This window comes from Hippopotamus amphibius, chromosome 2, assembly GCF_030028045.1.
Source record: "Hippopotamus amphibius kiboko isolate mHipAmp2 chromosome 2, mHipAmp2.hap2, whole genome shotgun sequence".
NCBI classification, from domain to species: Eukaryota; Metazoa; Chordata; class Mammalia; order Artiodactyla; family Hippopotamidae; genus Hippopotamus; species Hippopotamus amphibius.
Window position 1 is genome coordinate 76852201 of NC_080187.1, and position 13022 is coordinate 76865222.

The window sequence follows — 13022 nt, forward strand, 5'->3', positions numbered from 1 at the left end:
ACATCAGAGAAGATGGGAACTTATAAGCCAAATTTCAACAGAAACTCTCACAGAGTATGTATTTCTATATTTCCTATAATGTCTAAGGCCTGGCACTATATCCATGATAGGTACCAGTAAATTGCTAGAGTCAGGCCGTCAAAGATTATCAGAGTTGAATGGATTATTGGAATTTTTTCAGAGAAATTAAGTGACTTTCCCAAGAACATAACCCTTTTATCTGATTCTCACAGCAGCCCTGAGGAATTTGGGTTTAATTTCAAAATGCATATTTTTCTATTCTCTCTTTCTCCTTGGAGAGACATTTTGATGTTCTGGAAGAACACAAAGGTTGACATCAATTTCCTGCGCTCAGTTCCAGTCCCCCTTATCAGTTATTGCTCTGCAACCCTCAGCAGGTCACTTACCTTGTGAGCCTCAGTTTCCCCATCTAAAGAACAGTAAAAGTGTTACTGATATTTCACACATGTACGCAGTATATAGACTGCAAATAGCATCATCGGTTTTACTTTTGGTTGTTGTTATTCCACAATTGCCTGCTGCTCTCAGATGTGCCCCGGATTACGCTCTGAGAAACTGGCAGCCTGATTTAGGAAGGTACTAATTGGGTTCCCTGTAGGGGAGCCTTGACTTGCCTGCAGCATTTCAGCCTCTATCTTTTTGTTCCATTTATCTTTCAGCTGTGAGTGGGTTTTCTTTTCTTAATATTAGTTTGGCTATTTTACCGTGGACAAATCCCCCCAGCTAGGTCTGTATATATAACCTAGTGTCTCTCAAAGGAGAGACAGTGCCCTTCCCCAACTAGAGAAAATATGCTTTCAGAGCAGCTCTAAACTATCAGTGGTATCACCTCCTGTCTTGTTGGTTCTACGGCAGATTCTAAGGGGTCTCATTTTTATTTTTGTTCTATTCTTCATCTCCCACCCAGAAAGAGCTCGCCAACACCTCCTGCTTCATAAAAATTGCTTTCTGATTCTGAGAAAGCATTTACTCTTGGGTACATTCTTTAGCCCTTCACGTCTTTCTGAACAGATAGTTCTCTTTGTTGCTTTTCAACTTTGGAGAAAAACTTCAATTAATCTCAGCAAGACGTAAATCCTGTCATTTGCAAACACGTCTGTTTCAGGTAAATACAGAAGATGCTTATTGAGCACCTAAAACATACCGAGTACTATATTTAGAGTTTAGAGATGAAATAGAGCACAGACCCTCACTTTCAAGTTCATACACTAGACCAAAGTGAAAATAATCACATGGTAGTGCAAAGAATGCCATGGTAGAGAGATGGGTCTAGTTTTTAGCCAGAGGCTTTTTTATTCAATTATTTCTATCCTACTCTGTTTCAGAAAAGATTTACACTTTTTCATGTTAATGTAACTTGTACGTGCCTCTTTAGAATTTTATGCCTCCTAGTACACTTACTGCATTTTGGAATATCCTTTGATTTATCTTAGCACATGTTCTACCTATACAGAGAATGAAAACTGAACCAGGGTTAGACAAAATACTGACAAAATGCAGTCATTCTACACTCATTTCAAGAGAACATTAGGGAAGTAGGAACAATCCAGAATAAAACACCCATGGCTGATGAGAACCTGGAAATATGGTGACTAAATTAAAGCTGTTTCGACTGGAGAAGATATTACTATGAGAACACATGACAGCTGGTATGTTACTTTTCTACTATTACATAACAAATTACCACAAACTTAGCGGCTTTAAACAACAGCCACTTATTATCACACTGTAAGTCAGAAGTCCATCCTGGCTAAGCTGGTTTCTTTACACAGGGTCTTGCACTCGAGATATGAAGTGGGTTGAGGTCTCTATCAGAGGCTCTAGGAAAAAAAAATCCACTACCAACCTCATTCAGGTTGTTGACAGAATATATTTCCTTGAGGATGTGTGCCTGAGGTCCTGTTTTCTGGTTTGCTGTTGGCCGTAGGTTGGTCTCAGATCCCTACAAGTTGACTTCCTCTAATCCAAAGCCAGTAACAGACAATCTCCCTCCCATGGAATCCATCTCATCCTTCAAAACCTCAGACTTCAAGAAGAGCCCAGCCCCCTTTTTTTTTCTTTTTTCTTTTTTTTTTAAACTGAAGTATAGTTGATTTACAATGCTGTGTTAGTTTTAGGTATATAGCACAGTGATTCAGTTTATATTATATATATATAATATATATTTATATTTTTACAGATCATTTTCCCTTATATGTTATTGCAAAATGTTGAGTACAGCTCCCTGTGCTATATAGCAGGTCCTTGTTGGTTATCTACTTTATTTATAGTAGTGTGTATATGTTAATCTCAAGCTCCTAATTTATCTCCCCCCACCTTTCCCCTTCAGTAACTATAAGTTTGTTTTCTATGCCTTTGGGTCTATTTCTGTTTTGTAAAGAAGTTTAATTGTATCTTTTTTTTATAAATTTATTTATTTATTGGCTGTGTTGGGTCTTCATTGCTGCACACGGGCTTTCTTTAGTTGCAGTGAGTGGGGGCTACTCTTTATTGTGGTACATGGGCTCCTCATTGTGGTGGCTTCTTTTGTTGCAGAGCACGGGCTCTAGGCACATGGGCTTCAGTAGTTGTGGCACATGGGCTCAATAGTTGTGGCACATGGGCTCTAGAGCGCAGGCTTAATAGTTGTGATGCATAGGCTTAGTTGCTCCACAGCATGTGGGATCTTCCTGGAGCAGGGATGGAACCCATGTCCCCTGCATTGGCAGGTGAATTCTTAACCACTGCGCCACCAGAGAAGTCCCATTTGTATCTTTTTAAATTTAGGTTCCACATATAAGTGATATGATATGATATTTATCTTTCTCTGACTGGCTTACTTCACTTAGTAAGACATTCTCTAGGTCCATCGATGTTACTGCAAATGGCATTATCTCATTCTTTTTTGTGGTTGAGTAATATTCCATTCTATAAATGTATCATATCTTCTTTATTCATTCATCTGTCAATAGACATTTAGGTTGCTTCCATGTCTTGCCTATTCATTGCTGCAATGAACACTGGGGTGCATATATCTTTTCAAATGATAGTTTTCTTCAGATACATGCCCAGGAGCGAGATTACAGAATCATATGGTAACTCCATTTTTAGATTTTTCCAGTCCCTTTTAAGGAGTCACCAGATTAGGACATATTCTCAAAGGGCACTCTCCCTTTCTTAAAGTCAGCTGTGCCATATGATATAACATCACGGGAGTGCTATCCCATGATATTCAGTCATGCCCACACTCAAAGGAGAGGATTGTATAGCACATATACATCAGGAGGAGGGAAACTTGAGGGCCATCTTAGCAGGTCACCAACCACAGCTGGGTTCCTCTTCTGGTGTCAAGAATGTCACAAGTCTTAAGGACTTTAGGTGAGGAAAGGTAAGTAATCATGGACAAAGGGCCAAGTGGGTTATAGGATCTGAGGGACAGAAAGACAGACCAAGAAGAATAGTATAGAAAATCTATGCACTCCTCAGTCTCTCCTCAGATCAGAGATTAGGCTGTCATAATGAGAGATTATGTTGAAGCAAGTACAGCAAAACCTTGGTTTGAGAGCCTAATTTATTCTGGAAACATGCTTGTAATCCAAAGCACATGTATGTCAAAGCAAATTTCCCCATAAGAAATAACGGAAACTCAGATGATTCGTTCCACAACCCAAAAATATTCATATAAAAATGATTACGATACTGTAATATAATACAAAATAATAAAGAAAATACAAAATATAAAGAAAAATAAACAAATTAACCTGCACTTACCTTTTAAAACCTTTGTGGCTGGTGTGAGGGAGACGAGACAGGAGGGTTACTGTGTAGGATGACTTTCACTATCACTAACGGAATCACTGCTATCTAGTGGCTCAAAGGAATCTTTTTCTCCTCGTGCAACTTTAACAAGGAACCTATCCAATGACACTTGCTTTTGCCTCCTTTTGAGGATTTTGCAGAAATGTGACATTGCATTGTCATTAAACAGATTCATTGCTCAAACTGCTACAGCCTTATTCAGGTGGTGCTTTTGTACAAAATTTTGCACTGTTTCCCACATTTTACACATCTCCCTAATCTCATTTGAAGTGAGGGATTCCTCTGCCTTTTTCTCCTCCTCCTCTGCAGATGAGATCTCCTCCATAACCTCTTGCTGTTGCTCGCAATGCAGATCCATCACTTGGTTGGTGGTCAGTTCCTGGCCATGTTCCTCCACCAGATCTTGAATATCATCCTCATTCACCTCCAGTCCCATGGTCGTCCCCAAGGACACACTTTCATCGGTAACTGGTGGCTCCTGTTCATGAGCAAGCCCCTCTAAGTCATGTCCAAGAACGCAATCAGGCCACAGTTTTCTCCAAGCAAACTGGAGAAACCCCACAGCGAGAGAGAGAGAAGAACCACTGGCTCAGTTGTGATCATGTGACGTTCCGTGTCATGTACTACTCGTATTGCGAGACATTGCTTGTTTATCAAGTTAAAATTTATTAGAAATGTTTGCTAGTCTTGCAGAACACACCGAACAAGTTACTCGCAATCCAAGGTTTTACTGTATTTTCAAATGTATTGCAGCTCTCTTTGCAAGTTTTCAGAAAAGCAAGGCAGACTTTGGGGTCCCCATTCTAACACTCCGCCAAGTGTCCTAACAGGATGTTGTGTTCAACTTAAAGTTGGAAATAAACATATACCTAGCCCTCATATCTAATTAGAACTGCACGAATTTAAGAAGAAACAATTTGGAAAAAAATAAAAGCCATTTTAGGGTATACCTTTTAACCTTCTTAGCTAGGAGAGGGAGTAAACAATGGGTTTATTGTACCAGAACAACTTTACACCGAAGATAATAATAGCTAATAGTACCCAAGGTCTTACCATGTGCAAAGCTGAGCATTTTGCAGGCATCATTTTGTTTAATGTCTGAAACAGCTTAATAAGATAAGCAGTATATCCTGGAAGAAGATATACATACAGATAAAGACACATACCCCTTGCTCAGAATTAGACCCAGCTAGAGACCCTACGAAGGTCCTTCTCATCATGCATGGCCTAGACTTCTGAGAGAGAGGAAGAGAAACCTTCACGTCTTTGAAACGCCATTGTAGAGATGAGGAAGCCAACTTAGCTAGTTCCAGAGACAGTGGTGTGCTGGCAAAGACATAACAACCAGCTCTCCCAAGATTCCCTGATTAACAGCAGCCTTTGCAGATTTCCTTCATGTGAACAATCTCACTGTGGCAGATTTAAGTTCTAATCTGATGTCACAGAACACAAACTTGTAAAGAGGGACAACTTCAGGGAAAAAAATATGGAATCAGATTTTCATTGATGGATAAAAAATTTTGCAACAAGCAAAGCTGGGCAATGGAACTGACTCAAAAACTAGGAGTTCCCAGTACTCTGGGTAATTGAAGATCTTGATGCTGTCAAAGATAACTATAAAATGAAACCTTGTATATGGAAGGTTACAAAGATAGTGTGTGAAAATGGGAGGGTTAAAGACACCTGGTGATTTCCTGTTTCTTCTACAGTATTTCCAGCAAGATCTCTCTAATTTGCAGTAAGAGATTTTCCCATCAGCAGCTGAGGGATGGAGTTTGCAGAACTCCCTTGGTTAACGATCTTAAGAGCAATGCCAAGAGCACATCTCTGCTCTTTTCCACATCTGAAATCTCTAGTCACTGTCACCTTTTTCCATTTTAACATTTTAGGCTGGGAATTTTCAAGCTGTACTTTGTGAAAAATCATATTCTTGGCAATTTTCTTCACCACTGTCTCCCCAAGATTAGAACTATAAATAATAGAAAAACTTAATTACCAATGTCTTTTTTAAAAACAGTGTTTAGAGATGTAGTGTTTAAAGATCCATAAAATTATACCTTTGAAACTGCTTAATTGTGTTTTTCCTGCCAATTTAAACTGCTCATAAAAAGGAAAGATTTTTAAATATATAGTTTCTAATTCTTTCCCTGAATCATCACAGTAGCATTGCTTTTGCTCTAGAAGATAGCAGTGCTTGTACAAATACTGCAAACATCAGCAAATTAAGGTTAAACCCACAGTGGTGTAGGAGGAAGAGGGAGGAGATACTTCAATCTCCTGGTTTGGCTTAATTTGTCTAATAGATTAAAAAAAAAAAAACCCAACACCCACTTAAAAGTTTGGTTCTTACTCAAAACCCTGCAGTTAAGGCATGTAATAATAGTTATAAAAGTTTCGTTAGATTTCCTTACAAAGATGTTGCTCTCTAGGGCATGGGGTCTGGCTTTCTTTTTAATCGCGATTATTGCTGCATTAGACTCATTTCTTTGCATAATAAAAATAATCATTTGCATTTATACAATTTCTTTCTTCCTAGGAGCTTATTCTCATCAAGCATATCTCATCTGCAAAAAAATATCCTATCACCTGTACAGACTTATAAGCCAGCAGTCTAGTAGATTTGTAACATTAGAGAAATGTTCATTGAAATCTCTTTCCCTCTGTGCCTAACAGCCCAATCTGCAAACAGCTTCTAAGATAAATCAAGTGCTAGGGCTTCCTAGGTGGCGCAGTGGTTGAGAGTCTGCCTGCCAATGCAGGGGACACGGGTTCGATCCCTGCTCCAGGAAGATCCCACATGCCGCGGAACAACTAAGCCCGTGTGCCACAACTATTGCATTGGCAAAAAGGCCACCTTCCCAGGTTCTGTGAGCTACAATTACCAGTGTAGCAGTGGTACCACGTGCAACTTTACACAATTCTAGGGCAAGAAAGCAATGAAAGAAATAACTAAAGTGTTGGATGCTTTAAGAATGACAATGGTGAGTGCAAAAATGATAAAAAGCATTTAAAATAAAGCCTCTGCTCCTCTGTGCAGGACATAAAGTAGCAGTTAGTTCCTTGTTTGGTTTTAGTATATTACATATAGGGAGAAAGCTTATTCTGGTGGTTCTAAGACCTGGGTGCATCTTAGATGCACTTCAAAACAAAACAAAACAAACCTGTGCACTTTTTACAAACTATAAATGCCTATACCCAAAACCAGAGATACTGAATCAATTGATCCCGATTTTTAAAAACTTTTTATTTCTTTGTTTTTTACAATAAACTGCGTATATTTAGAGTGTACAATTTGGTATCCCAATCTCCCAATTCATCTCCCCCCTCACCCTCCCTGATTTCCCCACTTGGTGTTGATATGTTTGTTCTCTACATCTGGGTCTCTATTTCTGCCTTGCAAACCTGTTGATTTGTACCATTTTTCTATAGTCCACATATATGCGTTAATATACAATATTTGTTTTTCTCTTTCTGACTCACTTCACTCTGTATGACAGTCTCTAGGTCCATCCATGTCTCTACAAATGTTCCAGTTTCATTACTTTTTACAGCTGAGTAATATTCCATTGTATGTATGTACCACATCTTCTTTATCCATTCATCTGTTGATGGACATTTAGGTTGCTTCCATGTCCTGGATATTGTAAATAGTGCTGCAATGAACATGGGAGTGCATGTGTCTTTTTGAATTATGGTGTTCTCTGGGTATATGCCCAGCAGTGGGATTGCTGGGTCATATGGTAGTTCTATTTTTAGTTTGGCAAGGAACTTCCATACTGTTTTCCATAGTGGCTGTATCAATTTACATTCCCACCAGCAATGTAAGAGCATTCCTTGTTCTCCACACCCTCTCCAGCATTTACTGTTTGTAGATTTTCTGATGATGCCCATTCTAACCAATGTGAGGTGATACCTCATTGTCGTATTGATTTGCATTTCTCTAATAATGAGTGAGGTTGAGCAGCTTTTCATGTGCCTCTTGGCCATCTGTATGTCTTCTTTGGAGAAATGCCTATTTAGGTCTTCTGCCCATTTTTTGATTGGGTTGTTTGTTTTTTTGATATTGAGCTGAATGAACTGTTTATATATTTTGGAGATTAATCCTTTCTCTGTTGATTCGTTTGCAAATATTTTTTCCCATTCTGAGGGTTGTCTTTTCGTCTTGCTTATAGTTTCCTTTGCTGTGCAGAAGCTTTGAAGTTTCATTAGGTCCCACTTATTTATTTTTATTTTTATTTCCATTACTCTAGGGGGTGGATCAAAAAAGATCTTGCTGTTATTTATGTCAAACAGTGTTCTTCCTAAGTTTTCCTCTAGCAGTTTTATAGTGTCTGGCCTTACATTTAGGTCTTTTATCCATTTTGAGTTTATTTTTGTGTATGGTGTTAGGAAGTGTTCTAATTTCATTCTTTTACAGGTAGCTGTCCAGTTTTCCCAGCACCACTTATTGAAGAGGCTGCCTTTTCTCCATTGTATATCCTTGCCTCCTTTGTCATAGATTAGTTGACTGTAGTTTATCTCTGGGCTTTCTATCCTGTTCCATTGATCTATACTTCTGTTTTTGTGCCAGTACCATACTGTCTTGACCACTGTAGCCTTGTAGTATAGCCTAAAGTTGGGAAGCCTGATTCCACCAACTCCATCTTTCCTTCTCAAGATTGCCTTGGCTATTCGGTGTCTTTTGCATTTCCATACAAATCGTAAAATTTCTTGTTCTAGTTCTATGAAAAATGCCATTGGTAATTTGATAGGGATTGCATTGAATCTGTAAATTGCTTTCAGTAATATAGTCATTTTCACAATGTTGATTCTTCCAATTCAAGAACATGGTATGTCCCTCCATCTGTTTGTGTCTTCTTTGATTTCTTTCATAAGTGTCTTGTAGTTTTCTGAGTACAGGTCTTTTACCTCTTTGGTTAGGTTTATTCCTAGGTATTTTATTCTTTTTGTTGCAACGGTGAATGGGATTGTTTCCTTAATTTCTCTTTCTGATCTTTCATTGTTGGTGTATAGAAATGCAACAGATTTCTGTGTGTTAATTTTGTATCCTGCAACTTTACCAAATTCATTGATTAGCTCAAGTAGTTTTCTGGTGGCATCTTTAGGATTTTCTATGTATAGTATCATGTCATCTGCAAACACTGACAGTTTTACTTCTTCTTTTCCAATTTGGATTCCTTTGATTTCTTTTTCATCTCTGATTGCTGTGGCAAGGACTTCCAAAACTACGTTGAATAGTAGTGGCAAGAGTGGACATCCTTGTCTTGTTACTGATCTTAGAGGGAATGCTTTCAGTTTTTCACCATTGAGAATGATGTTTGTCGTGGGTTTGTCATATATGGCCTTTATTATGTTGAGGTAGGTTCCCTCTATGCCCACCTTCTGGAGAGTTTTTATCATAAATGGGTGTTGAATTTTGTCAAAAGCTTTTTCTGCATCTATTGAAATGATCATGTGGATTTTATCCTTCAGTTTGTTAATATGGTGTATCACATTGATTGATTTGCATATATTGAAGAATCCTTGCATTCCAGGGATAAACCCCACTTGATCACAGTGTATGATCCTTTTAATGTGTTGTTGGATTCCGTTGGCTAGTACTTTGTGGAGAATTTTTGCATCTACATTCATCAGTGATATTGGTCTGTAGTTTGCTTTTTTTGTAGTATCTTTGTCTGGTTTTGGTATCAGGGTGATGGTGGCTTCATAAAATGAGTTTGGGAGTGTTCCTTCCTCTGCAATTTTTTGGAAGACTTTGAGAAGGATGGGTGTTAGCTCTTCTCTAAATGTTTGAAAAAATTCATCTGTGAATCCATCTGGTCCTGGACTTCTGTTTGTTGGGAGATTTTTAATCACAGTTTCAATTTCATTACTTGTGATTGGTCTGTTCATATTTTCTATTTCTTCCTGATTCAGTCTTGGAAGGTTATACCTTTCTAAGAATCTGTCTATTTCATCCAGGTTGTCCATTTTGTTGGCATATAGTTGCTTGTAGTAGTCTCTTATGGTGCTTTTTATTTCTGTGGTGTCTGTTGTAACTTCTCCTATTTCTTTTCTAATTTTATTGATTTGAGTCCTCTCCCTCTTTTTCTTGATGAGTCTTGCTAGAGGTTTTTCAATTTTATTTATCTTCTCAAAGAACCAGCTTTTAGTTTTATTGATTTTTGCTATTGTTTTCTTTGTCTCTATTTCATTTGTTTCTGCTCTGATCTTTATGATTTCTCTCGGTCTACTCACTTTGGGTTTTGTTTGCTCTTCTTTCTCTAGTTTCTTGAGGTGTAAGTTAGATTGTTCATTTGGGATTTTCCTTGTTTCTTGAGGTAAGATTGTATTGCTGAAAACTTCCCTCTTAGAACTGCCTTTGCTGAATCCTATAGGTTTTGGATCATTGTGTTTTCATTGTCATTTGTCTCTAGGTATTTTTTGATTTCCTCTTTGATTTCTTCAGTGATCTCTTGGTTATTGAGTAGCGTATTGTTTAGCCTCCATGTGTTTGTGTTTTTTACAGTTTTTTTCCTGTAATTGATTTCTAATCTCATAGCATTGTGGTCAGAAATGATGCTTGATACAAATTCAATTTTCTTGAATTTATCAAGGCTTGATTTATGACCAAAAATGTGATCTATCCTGGAGAATGTTTCAAGTGCACTTGAGAAGAATGTGTAACCTGCTGTTTTTGGATATAATGTCCTATAGATATCTATTAAATCCAGCTGATTTATTGTGTCATTTAAAGCTTGTGTTTCCTTATTAATTTTCTATGTGGATGATCTGTCCATTGGTGTAAGTGGAGTGTTAAAGTCCCCCACTATGATTATGTTACTGTCGATTTCCTCTTTCATAGTTGTTAGCATTTGCCTTATGTATTGAGGTGCTCCTATATTGGGTGCATAGATATTTATAATTGTTATCTCTTCTTCTTGGATGGATCCCTCGATCTTTATGTAGTGTCCTTTCTTGTCTCTTGTAACATTTTTTATTTTAAAGTCTATTGTATCTGATATGAGTATCGTCACTCCAGCTTTCTTTTGATTTCCATTTGCATGGAATATCTTTTTTCCATCCCCTTTCTGTCTATATGTGTCCCTAGGTCTGAAGTGGGTCTCTTGTAGACAGCATATATATGAGTCTTGTTTTTGTATCCATTCAGCCAGTCTGTGTCTTTTGGTTGGTGCATTTAGTCCATTTACATTCAAGGTAATTATCAATATGTATGTTCCTATTACCATTTTCTTAATTGTTTTGTTCCTGTTTCTGTAGGTCCTTTTCTTCTCTTATGTTTCATGCTTAGAAAAGTTCCTTTAGCATTTGTTGTAGGGCTGGTTTTGTGGTGCTGAATTCTCTTTGCTGTTGCTTGTCTGGAAAGCTTTTGATTTCTCCCTCAAATCTGAATGAGATCCTTGCTGGGTAGAGTATTCTTGGTTGTAGGTTCTTCCCTTTCATCACTTTAAATATATTGCGCCACTCCCTTCTGGCTTGCAGAGTTTCTGCTGAGAAATCAGCTGTTAACCTTATGGGAGTTCCCTTGTATGTTATTTGTTGTTTTTCTCTTGTTGCTTTTAATAACTTTTCTCTGTCTTTAATTTTTGTCAGTTTGACTACTATATGTCTTGGCATGTTTCTCCTTGGGTTTATCCTGCCTGGGACTCTCTGCACTTCCTGCACTTGGGTAGCTATTTCCTTTCCCATGGTAGGGAAGTTTTCAACTAGAATCTCTTCCAAGATTTTCTCAGGTCCTTTCTGTCTCTCTTCTCCTTCTGGGACCCCTATAATGTGAATGTTGGTGCGTTTAACATTGCCCCAGAGGTCTCTTACACTGTCTTCAGTTCTTTTCATTCTTTTTTCTTTATTCTTTTCTGCATCAGTGATTATCACCATTCTGTCTTCCAGGTCACTTATTCACCCTTTTGCCTCAGTTAATCTGCTATTGGTTCCTTCTAGTGTATTTTTCATTTCAGTTATTGTGTTGCATATCTCTGTTTGTTTGCTCTTTAATTCTTCTAGGTCTTTGGTAAACTTTTCTTGCAACTTTTTGATCTTTGCATCCAGGCTTTTTTCAAAGTCCTGGATCATCTTCACCATCATTATTCTGAATTCTTTTTCTGGAAGGGTGCCTATCTCCTCTTCATTTAGTTGCTTTTCTGGTGTTTTATCTTGTCCCTTCATCCGGTACAAAGTCTTTTGGCTTTGCATTTTCTCTGTCTTTCTGTGGCTGTGATTTTCACTTCCACAAGATGAAATACTGCTGATACTGCTTGATTCTGCTGTATGCCCTCTTGTGGAGGAAGCTGTCTAGGAGGCTCCTGGGTGCTTCCTGATGGGAGGGACTGATGGCGGGTAGGACTGGGTGGGTGGAGCTCAGTAAAACTTTAATCCGATTTGGTGGGTGGAACTCAGTGACACTTTAATCTGCTTGTCTGCCAATGGGTGGGGCTGTGTTCCCACCCTGGTGGTCCTTTGGCCTGAGGCAACCCAGCACTGGAGCTTAAAAGCTCTTTGGTGGAGCTAATGGCGGACTCTGGAAGGGCTCACACCAATGAGCACTTCCCAGAACCCTTGCCGCCAGTGCCCCTGTCTCCTCAGTGAGCCACAGCTGCCCCCCACCTCTGCAGGCAACCCTCCAACACCAGCAGGTAGGTCTGGTTCAGTCTCCTACAGGGTCACTGCTCCTTCCCCCTGGGTCCTGGTGAGCACACATTTTGTGTGCCCTCCAAGAGTGGAGTCTCCATTTCCCCCAGTCCTGTGGAGGTCCTGCAATCAAATCCCACTGGCTTTCAAAGTCTGATTCTCTGGGGATTCCTCCTCCTGTTGCTGGACCCCCAGGTTAGGAAGCCTGACGTGGGGCTCAGAACCCTCAGGACTTCTGCAGTATAACTGTGCTCCAGCTTGTGAGTCACCCACCCAGCATTTATGGGATTTGATTTTAACGGGATCATGCCCCTCCTACCATCTCATTGAGGCTTCTCCTTTGTCTCTGGATGCAGGGTGGTTTTTTTTGGTGAGTTCCAGTGTCTTTCTGTCGATGGTTGTTCAGCAGTTAGTTGTAATTCCAGTGCTCTTGCAAAAGGGAGTGAGTGCACGTCCTCCTACTCCGCCATCTTGATTCTTCTCTGATCCTTATTTTTTAAAGTACATCAGCATTTTTTCAAACTCCCCAGGTGTTTAATGCTCAGGTCAGTGTAGGGGATCATTGGTCCACTGGA